Consider the following 10,856-nt stretch of genomic DNA (forward strand, 5'->3'; position numbering starts at 1 on the left):
GGGAGAGTGAAAGCCTATAAATGGCAGTACCGGGGTCGAGGCTGGAACGACAAGCAGGGTGATGTGGGGGGACGCCCGCACATCAGGGAGAAGCCTGGAGAAGCGAAACACCTGACAGCGCCCTTTCCATTGGAGCTAAAGGACATATTTTTTCAATTTTAAAATTACAGTTGATATACAATATTATATTAGTTTCAGGTGTACAACATAGTGATGAGAATTTATAGAACTTACAAAGTGATCACCCCAATAAGTCTAGTACCCATCTGTGCCATCCAGAGTTATGTCAGTATTATCGACTGTATTCCCTACGAAGGGTGTTTTTATAGAGAGGCGTTTCCAAAGGAGGTAATCACTGTGAAGACTGTGATGCTGGAGATCTTTGTCCCCAGGCAGCATGCTCTACAAGTTATTAGTTAGTCTTACGGGCCCTTATAAGTTCCTTACAGTAAATCAGGGGGGTTCCTTTTTATCAGTGCAGATCCATACATTCCTTGATCTAACTCATGGGTCTTCCAGTAATAATTTCAAATGGAGACAGTCTGTGTTTGTCAAAGGGAGTAGATCTTAGGTTGAATAACACCAATGCTGGTTCGATTCCCAGTCAGAGCACATGCCTGGGTTGCAGGCCAGGTTCCTAGTCGGGGACACGTGAGAGGCAACCACACAGTGATATTTCTCTCCTTTCTTTCTCTGTCCCTTCCCCTCTCTCTAAAAATAAGTAAATAAAATTTTTAAAAGTCAATAAGCATGTCCTTGGCTGAGGATTAAAAAGACAAACAAAAAGATTTTATATTTCATTGATCTTTTGCCAATGCAATTAACAGTATGTTTTGTATGTGTGACAATAAATCCTTGAATCATAAAAAAATACATAAGTTTTGGCTACTCTGGTAGTCGGTTCTACAGGACTGGAGAACTGGAGATGACAAGAACAATGGAAATGTTGCAAACCTGCCAGATCTTACAGATTGCAGAACTTGTCCAGTGAAATGACTTCCTCCAGCAGAAAGGTCTATTCCAGGAGTATTTTACTTACCACTGAGGCTGTGGCTGTGAGGCATGGGAATGCTTCCACTAAAGACAAAACATAAATCATCACTAACACATATTTGTGCCCTGGAGAGGGGGCAACTGACTAAAGTCCATTGGCCAGACCTCAGAGTCCTAAAGGCATGGCAAAGTGCCCCACAGAGGTATGAATGGGCTTTGTAGGGCTGTGCTTCTGGCTTTTTTGGCATACCTGTGAAGCTATTTTTGGAGGTGGTTTCTAGTAGTTTTGTTTTCCAATGAAACCATTTTGTCAGTGTTCCAGTGAGTTAAGTCTTGTACAGATTATGATATGTGATTTTGTGTGCAATCAGGGAGAAGTGGTTGGCCATTTGGACCTACTCATAAGTTTCTTTTGGGGTCAGATTAACAGCCTTGTTCTAACAATTTATTTCTATTTTGTTCAATGCTTCTATCATGTTATTTTTAAAATACCCAATTGCCTCAGCCAGAAGCATAGGTGCTTCCATTAGAGGCTGAGATTGTTTTAATGCTGCTAATTTATCAGCAGCACCAGCCAAATGATTATCTCTACTTTCCTCTGCCTTAGCCATTGAATATCCAGGAATTTTTATGATTGCTAAAGATTTAGGTAATTGGATAACCTCTAAGAGTTCTGAAAAGTAAGAACTATTTTTTTTCTTTTGTCAGAAAGAAGTCAGCAATCTTCTCTGTTTCCAGAGCATACCAAAGTGCTAGGCGACAACAAAGGCTTACCTGCTATCAGTATAAATGTCAGCTATTTTATCTTTGGCTAAATTGCCAGCTCAAATTAATGCATAGAACTGCTTTATTTTTTTAAGAAATTTTAAAATGTTTTTATTTATTTATTTTTAGAGAGAGGGGAAAGGTGGGAGAAGGAAAGGGAGAGATACATCAATCAGTTGCCTCTCACATGCCCCCAACCAAGGGCCTGGCTAGCAACCCAGGGCATGTGCCCTGACTGGGAATTGAACCAGCAACGTTTTGCTTTGCAGGGCAATGCCCAACCAACTAGACATGCTGGCCAGGGCAGAACTCTGCCTTGTTGTTGTTGTTGTTGTTACATAGATTAACCTATTTATTATTGGCTAGCAATGTTTCAAATTGTGGAGCTTCTGCTGGTCTTTCAGTTCCTTCAGTCTTCTGATGGCAGACTTCGCTGTGACAGCAGAAGCTGTGTTGAAGGTCCCCGCAAAACCAGTGACTGTTTTCCTGCAGTGCCAGGTCCCCACAGCTCACTTCTGCATTTTGGTTTGGCCACAAAAGGAGCAAGTGTACTTGGTGCGCTGGCCGATCTCAATTTTCTTCACCATTTTCCTGAGGGAGGCGCCATGATGGGTGCCACATTTACCAACGATTCCGACTTTCTTGGTGCATGTAGCCTAGGCCTCAGCGGAGAGCTCTGCTTTTTCAACAGAAGGTCCCTGAGGCATTGGACTGACCTCAAAGACTTCATTTAGTGAGACAATTTCACAGCCTCCTTGATAGTGGCCTGTTTTGTCTTTTAGGTAAAAACCGTCAGTAAAACTAATCCAGCATTTTCAAGAGGTGTTCCCTGTAATTCAATTTGAGAAATTAGCAGTTGGTCTGTTAATGTCAGGCAGTCATGAGGAATTTTGCCAGAGGGCAGAGGGAGGAGAGCAGCAGGGTTAGAGTGTTACAGCGAGCAATAGCCACAGCAGATGAAGGCAGTGAGAGAACTCTGTAGGAGGTTAGTCTGGTAGCAGAGAGCTTCTGAGAGTGATTCAAGTCAAGCAAGTCTTCTGCTGAAGGAGGCACATAGAGAGTCAGTGGAGAGCTCATTATCATCTCACCTGCATGTTGTAGTAAATTGGTGGTGGCCTCAATAGCTCTCATAGAGGTAGGGAGATCTTTGGCTCACCCAGTGTAACTGTTGACTGTAGTATCCAATGGGTCTATGCTGGCTTCCATGTCATTGGGCCAAGATACCTCAGGCATTTCCCTCTCTTTCATGGACAAAAAGGGCAGTTGATAGTTAGGAGGTCCTGAAGCAGGCAGATCACAAAGACTGCCTTTAATTTCACTGAAGGACTTCTGGGATTTCTCTGTCCACGTCAGTGGCTCCGTCTGGTCAGCCTTGAGAAGAGGGTAGAAAAGGTGAGCCCTGACAGAAAAATTAGGAATCCAATTGCTACAATATCCAGCCAAACCTAGGACTCCTCTGAGTTGTCTTTTAGTCTTGGGGAATGAAAAAGCCAGAATGCTGTGGATCTTATCAGAAACCAAGAGGAGACCTTTATGAGTACCTAAATGTCCCAGATATTTTAACTTGGGGTTTACAGAGCTGAAGTTTCTCTTTAGATAAATACCTCTGTCCTTTCTTTGCTAGTTCTCCAAAGAAGTGGAGGCTGTCTTCAAGGGAGGCTTCTCAGAGGCTGAGCAGAGGAGGAGGTCATCCACGTATTATGAAAGGGTGGACTGACAAGGGAATTCTGTATGGGCAATAGCTGTCTTAAAAATTTGGGAAGAGCAAGTCCCACTTTCAGTGTAGCCCAAGGCATCATTCTTCAAGGGTTACTTGGACAATACACAATCCTTTCCATGTGAAATCGAATAAGAATTGGCTTTCAAGATCTACTGGGTTGCTAAAGAAAACACTACAAAGATCTAAAACAGAAACAAATTTACTTCCTGGTGGTATGGCTGAGAATTAGGAGTGAGGGCTAGGCACAACTGGGTGCTGAGGTATGACCCTGTTATTTATGGCTCTTAGATTTTGAACAAATCTACATCCTTACCCCAAGGGGATTTGGGGACCGTCCTAGGAGTTCCCTCCATGGTTTCAGTACTCCTAGGAAGAGGAATGCAGAGGCTGGTGGGGTTGAGAACTGATAAGATGGTTCTGGTATCTGCCAGGACTTTGGTTACCTCTTTCCCAATAGTTAGATCTATTTCCCCTAAATAATTAATTAGAAACATTGGGAAAATCCCCTTTTAATCTTTGGAACAGCTTTATTGCTGAGAAGACTTAGGTTAGACTCCTTGAGGAGGGGTTGCAAATTTTAAGGGCTGTTGGCCTTGTAATTACCTACCCTTTGAGCTTTAAACAATCTTCCTTCCAATGTCCAGGCTTTTTGCAATAAATACAAAACCCATTGATTGGTGGTTTGCTTATGGACCCTGAGAGGCAGATTTAGACAATTGCTGTAATTGTGGGCTCATTACACTCAAGTTGCCTGAATTTGGGCATTTACAACATGTGTAGCTCTCTTTTTTGGTATCTTTTGGATAGCTTGGGAGAGCTGCTCAGCATAGTTTACTATACCAGGGATTTACATGATGGCTCAATGAAGTAGTAATTTTTTTAACTGTTGTTCAAGTATGTCTTGTAGACCCTCAACAAAGGCTGAGTTAAAAAGTGTTCATCACCCTGGCTGGTGTGGCTCAGTGGATTGAGTACTGGCCTGTGAACCAAAGGGTTGCCAGTTCAATTCCCAGTCAGAGCACATGGCTGGGTTGCAGGCCAGGTCCCCCACAGAGGGCGTGTGAGAGGCAACCACACATTGATGTTTCTCTCCCTCTCTTTCTTCTTCACTTCCCCTCTCTTTAAAAATAGATAAATAAAATCTTAAAAAAAAAACTAAAAAAAAGTGTTGGCTGGTGTAGCTCAGCAGACTGAGTGCCGGCCTGTGAACCAAAGGGCACTGGTTCAATTCCTGGTCAGGGCACATGTCTGGGTTGTGGACCAGGTCCTCAGTGGGGGGTGTGTGAGAAGCAACCACACGTTAATGTTTCTCTCCCTCTTTCTCCCTCCTTTCTCTCTCCAAAAGTAAATAAATTTTTTTTAAAGATTGTATTTATTTTTATTTTTAGAGAGGGAAGGGAGGGAGAAAGAGAGAGAGAAATATCAATGTGCGGTTGCTGGGGGTCATGGCCTGCAACCCAGGCATGTACCCTGACTGGGAAATAAAATATTTTTTTAAAGTGTTGAGAAGTCATCATTGACTTCATCAATGCTGAAATGCTGTTTAAAAACTTAAAAAAATCTATTATCATAATAAAAAACTGATTCATCATGTTTTTGAACTCATTTTTGAATTTTCTTCCAATCCAGAACTTGAAGAAAAACCTGGGGTACGTTCTCATGAAGCCACGGAGCCAGCTCCGAGGCTCTGTGCACGGCTTCCCTTCTCCGATGGGGAGAATCTCTCACAGAGTTTTGCCACCGCACATTGTTTAGCCCTTGTCTGTCATATCTTTGTCCTGCAAGCATGTGGACAAGCTAACAGATGTCAGAGAACCTCAGCTCATACGTTTGGAGAGTGAGCAGAAATTCTCCAGCAAACCCAATGGAGTCCTCCTTGGGACTAGAGAAAGCTTCAGTAATGGTTCAACATTACTCCATGGGTGCAGAGCTCAACATTAGTCCATGGGCTGTAAGAGATTAAGGGGCTGTCATCCAGGGCTAGGCACAGGCAACAGTTCAACCTTAGATGGGGCGGTAAAGCCATTGGGGTGGGGGGCGGTGACTAATGGAGCCTCAGGCTCATCATTACAAAAAGGGAAGTTAGGGAGTGAAGGGTAAAGACAGGAGGACAGGCAGACAACAGAGGAGCAGAAGGTGCAGCTAATGAGACAACCGAAGAACATTTAAAAGTTTCCTCACGTTTAGTAAGCTTCTGAGATAAGTCAGAATTTGCTTTGGTTAGTTTAGAATTTGTGTTTTGAATCACTTGTATGTTTGGAGGCCTCAAAATGCCAAATAAAATATTTACACAGATACCTATAAAGCAAGATATGTCCTTTATGAATTTTTTCAAAACCAGAAATGATGGGTGCTCCATGAAAACATAAAAGAATGCTGCAACACCTACGCTGGAACTGCTCCCTGGCATTTCCTTGTTATGAAAGTTCACGGTCTAATCAATTTCCCTGTAGTGGGTTCCCATTAGCAAGGGTTCTCTTTCTGTCTTCTCCTGCCCTTGCTCCTGGCAGGAGCTCTTTTCCCCTAAGTTAGTACAGTCTAGATCTTCTTCTGTGGTTTCTTCTGAAACCACAGAAGCCCCTCTCCCCAAGTCCTCAGTATGCCTAGCCTCACCTAGAGGACACATCTGCCTCTCTTCCTTCCCTCCTTTCCCAAGTCACCACTACCCCTCACTTCCTTCTAGGCAGATGGCACAGTCACTCTGGGGGACATTTGCTTAGAGTCTCAAATAAATCCCTGCCGGGTGTATGCAAAGTAATTAAACATTGCCTGGAATGGAAAATAAAACAAAACTGCCCATCTTTCTACCCCCTGCAAAAAACAAGTAACAAAAACAAACAACAGCCCTGACTGGTGTGGCTCAAATGGTTGGGCAAAAGGTCGTGGTTTGATTCTAGTCAGGGCACATGCCTAGGTAACTGGTCAGGGCATGTGCGAGAGGCAACCAATCGATGTTTCTCACATCAATGCATCTGTCTCTCTTTCTCCCTCCCTTCCCCTCTCTCTAAAAATAAGTAAATAAAGTCTTTAGCAGAACAAACAACAAAATGAGGGCAGGAGCTCTTGGACATCAGAACAGACTTCAGAGCTTTCACACCTAGCAAGTGCTTAGCACACAGTCATTGCTTTATAAATGTGTATGGAATTTTCAAACTGACTTAGCCTCTCAGCCAGGCTGCAGTCTGGGAAGGAACACCTTCTAGGGCTCCGGTCTTTCTACTTAATTCTGTGTACCTGCTTCTTCCATTTGGTAACCAGATCCATGGAGAACAGAGCTGCAAGTGTTGCACTGAGGATTCCTAGCATGTGTGAAGAAATGTTTATTTCTTGTTCCCTGACAGCATAATCCAGCACTATTTTTTAAAAATGGAGTGATTATTTGCTAACAAGAAAGCAAACACATAAAAAGAGGGGAGAAAACATGGGCTTTGCCAAGAAGTTGCAAAGGCTGGGATTCCTCATCAGTTCTCGCTTTTGTCCTTTTATCGCTGGGTGGCTGTCACACTCCCCAAAGCATTGTCTCACTGGGCATTTGTCTGTCACATGACTAGTGCAAATGGGGCAGACTCCCTGGGCTTTCTGAGACAGGAACATGAGAAAGAAGGTAATTTGGTTCTGGCCTTCCGCCTAGGCTCCCCCAAATCCAACAGCTGGTATCCTTCAATTCTAAGGCTGAGAGTGCAGAGGCTTAAAATGTGCTCCATTTCTGTACAAATTCCTCATTCAACCAGGCTACTTGTCTCCAAACTTACTGTGCTTTTTGGAGAGAGAGTAAAGGAGAGGGAGTGGGGGGCGGGGAGATGAAAGAGAATTTGAGAGAAAGAGATTAGGAAAGGGAGAGAGGGGGAAAGTGGGGTTAGACAATGTCTGTGTGCTCTGGCTTCTATAATTTTAAGAGCAAATTTTAAAGAATTTGTGTGCCTTCTCTAGAATTCCTATCATGGATTGATGCGTCTCTACAAGTTGCTGGGCTTGGGGCTGAACCCGTCGGTGTCCTGGGAGCCGCAGGGACGCTCCCCAGAGCTCACTGGAGGCAGTTGGCCCTGCTGAGTCTGGGAGTTCCTTCTCGCTCCGGAAGGAAGGTGATCGAAGACTGACTTTGGCCCATCCAGGCGTTGGAGGCATTCATTAGCAAGTGATTGTTTGCCCTCCCGCTCGCTTGCCCAGCTGTTGGTGTGGCGTAGTCCTGCAGGCATGGGCGTCCCAGGTCCGCCTGGCTGGCAGCTTGGTACCCTGCGCTTCAGTCACCCTGTGCACCTACACCCGGCCCAGAAAAGCCCCTGCGGTGTCGTCTCCCGCCGCGGCAGTCCGACTCAGCCGGGGACCTGCCGGAGAACACGGAAAGCCAAACTTTTTTTGAGGTTTTCGAGGCAGGAGTGCTCCTCGCCAGGTTAGCTGACCCTTAGCCAGTTCCAGGACGCCGGCGGGGCTGGGTCCATGGCTCCAGATTCCCACCCCTCGCAGCACCTCGCCCCGAATTCGCAACACAGACGCCAAGTGCTGCATCCACACGAGCCCTCCTCCTGCGATTTCCCACCCGCCGCCAAAGCAACGTGGAGCGAAGTGGGGCCGGTGCGAGGCCTGGGCGGCGGAGACCTGTGCAGCCAGCGGCAGGCCAGTGCAGGTCTCCACGTGGCCGTGGCCGCGGTGCGCAGCTCGCAGCTCGAAGGTGGTTGTGCACAGGGCGCCGCCGTCTGTCCGGACCCTCGCCGTCTGTCCCGACCCTCGCGGCCGCCTCCTTCTCCCGAGTGACAGGCCTGCCGCTGCCCTAGACGCAGCTGGGCTCCCCCTACCGTGCCCTCGCCACGACCACCACACACTCCCATGCTTCTCTCCATCGTGTATTCCGTTTTTTCCTTCTAAACCCTTGGGGGCGCGGGTAGTGCGAGTTTATATTTAGCCCCTCCACTCCACTGCCTCTTTTCTTCTTGCTTTCCTCCCCCCCCCGCCCCCCAGCTTGTTGTGTGCCACTTTCTTTCCTTATCGCTCTTCATATTTATTCATATTTATTTGGCTCCCGCTCTCTCCTTCCCACCCTTTCTCCAGATCGCTGTTTTCTCCTTGGAGAAAGCGTCCCTGGTCCAGGCGCGATGTTGCCGGTGCAGATGTTGACGCTGGTGTTTCCGGGGCTTTGGATGGTGTGTGTTCAGCCAGGACCCGGCTCCGAGGCCGTCGCCGACCGCGGCACAGTCTATCGGAACAGCAGCAACCCTAGATTTTAGAGGGGTCACTACCACATGACGTCTGTGTACATGACTACCTGGATGTTGTGTGCCTTCATTATGATGACTTGGCCAGGGAGGATGAGACCGAGGGCTATGTCCTCTACATGGTGAACTTGGAGGGCTGCAGTGTGCAACCATGCTTCCAAAGGGTTCAAGAAACGAAATTGGGACGGGCCTCGCCCTCCAAATGGAACACTAAAGCTCTGAAAAATTCCAACGCTTCATGCCCTCTTACCTGGGATTTGAATTCAAGTCGCATTATTTGTATGTCTCTTCTACAATCCCAGATGATGGGAGAAGGTCCTGTCTAAAGCTCCAAGTCTTTATGAAGCCAAGGAATAGTTGTATAGAAACTATAGGTGTTCGTCATCCTGTTCTTGATATCAACGACAAAGTGGAAAATTCATTAGAACTAGCAGATGACACCGTACACGAGTCAGCCGAGCCTTCCCTTGGTGAGAACTTGGCAGGAACACCGAGGCTACTCAGCTGCCTTTTGACAGTCCTACTGTTCCTCCTGGATGTGGAGGACAAGGGCCAAGTAAGAAACTTGACCAGGGGAGGCCTGCGGGACAGTCTTGCAAACTCAGAGATGGTCTGAAATTAACCCCTATTATCTACAAGTAGGTTGTGGTGGGCAGTCATTGCCACAGGCTAGAATCTTCTGTGGTAAAAAGTGAATCTTTACTTGAGCCTGTCTATTGTCTTTTTTTGCTTCTATGACAACATACCTTTGGAATGTCAGGTATGATAGGGAGCTGTGCACCTGGCCAGGCCACCCACGGGGAGACCTACACTGGCCTTCCTTTTTTTCCACACCCTTGGGGCACAAACACCACGTGATGTGATAGCAGAGACCACAAACCCCCCATTGTTATTGTTATCACATTCACTGTTGACTGTTAACTGTCCTGTACATGAAAGAAGTATGTGTCTGTCATTTCACATTGTTATCCAATTCCAAAGTCCACCTCCCCACCTTTGCTTTCTCCAGCCTCCCTTATCTATCACCAGTGCATTTCACGGAACCCCCTGTGCCTCCTCCTTTGACTGTAATGTATAAAATAAGGTGCCAAACTGCCATTTTCCAGAGCACTTTCTCAATCTGTTGAGGTTTTGCTTCCTGGCAATTATTGTCAGTTTGGCCCAAATAAACGTATACAAATTCTAACAGGTCTGGACGTTTCTTATGTTGACATGGAGATGCTTTTGACATTATAGCAACCCCCCTCCCCCTCATCAGCCGTCACAGAAAACATCACGGTCTTGGAACACCAGACAGAGATCCACCTAACTGCTCATCCTGAGAAGGGACATTTTTTTTGGCAGATGTCAGATTTTTTTTCTTTCAGCCGGAATTCTAAGCAACAACTCGGGAAAGCGCGGGGCTCAAATAGTGGCTGCTCCCTCCCCCCAAAGCAGGACGACAGTAAGAAGCTAGGGAAGTTCCTTGTCAAGTAGAATGGGGAAACTGAGACAGATAGCCAAACACAAAGGTGAAGTAAGTTACTGCCAGATGCAGAAGCGCACCTCCCGAGGGGTAACAGTTAGGCCTCAGTTGTATTTCAGCTCCCGGCTCAGAAAAGCAACAAAACCAGGTGGGCACTGCCAGGACCAGCTGCACTAACAAAGGACCCCCTGCCCTGTTGCTGACCAATCAGTGGAGACCACGGCCCTGAAAGTACACCCCTGGAAAAGCTGATAGATATTCTATTGAGATCCTTCCCTAAGACCTTTCCTCAACTCCCAGCCTTTTAAAACCCTCTAGGAGGGGTGTCCAACCTTTTGGAGTGTCTGGGCCACACTGGAAGTAGAGTTGTCTTGGGCCACACATTAAATACATTGTGACACGTAATAAAAAAAATCTCGTAACATTTCAAGTAAATTTACGATTTTGTGTCATAGCCATCCTGGGTCGTATGTGGCCCAAAGGCCACGGTTGGACACCCCTGCTCCAGATGAAGGATGCAGCGCGTGCTCTCCCTCCCTGGAGCGTGCTCGCACCTTTCCCTCCCCCTCTTCTTCCCCCACAGGTGTGTTTCTCCTAAACTCTAAAGGACCATACGAGACTTGCAACTGGGGAGCAGTGGGCAGAGGCAGCTCATCCTGGGTTAACCCCCTGAACCTGTCTCCAAGGCCTCTTTTCTTTGACT

At 46.5% G+C, this 10,856-nt stretch overlaps 2 pseudogenes; one reads left to right on the forward strand and one right to left on the reverse strand.

Annotated features, from left to right (window-relative positions):
• Window positions 1-2,120: 2,120 nt before the first annotated feature.
• Window positions 2,121-2,852, reverse strand: LOC123815541 (annotated as a pseudogene).
• A 5,711-nt stretch (window positions 2,853-8,563) lies between these two features.
• On the forward strand, window positions 8,564-9,304 carry LOC123815589 (annotated as a pseudogene).
• Window positions 9,305-10,856: the final 1,552 nt, after the last annotated feature.

This window comes from Phyllostomus hastatus, unplaced genomic scaffold (genome assembly GCF_019186645.2).
Source record: "Phyllostomus hastatus isolate PE091 unplaced genomic scaffold, TTU_PhHast_1.1 phas_contig_1, whole genome shotgun sequence".
Classification (NCBI taxonomy): Eukaryota; Metazoa; Chordata; class Mammalia; order Chiroptera; family Phyllostomidae; genus Phyllostomus; species Phyllostomus hastatus.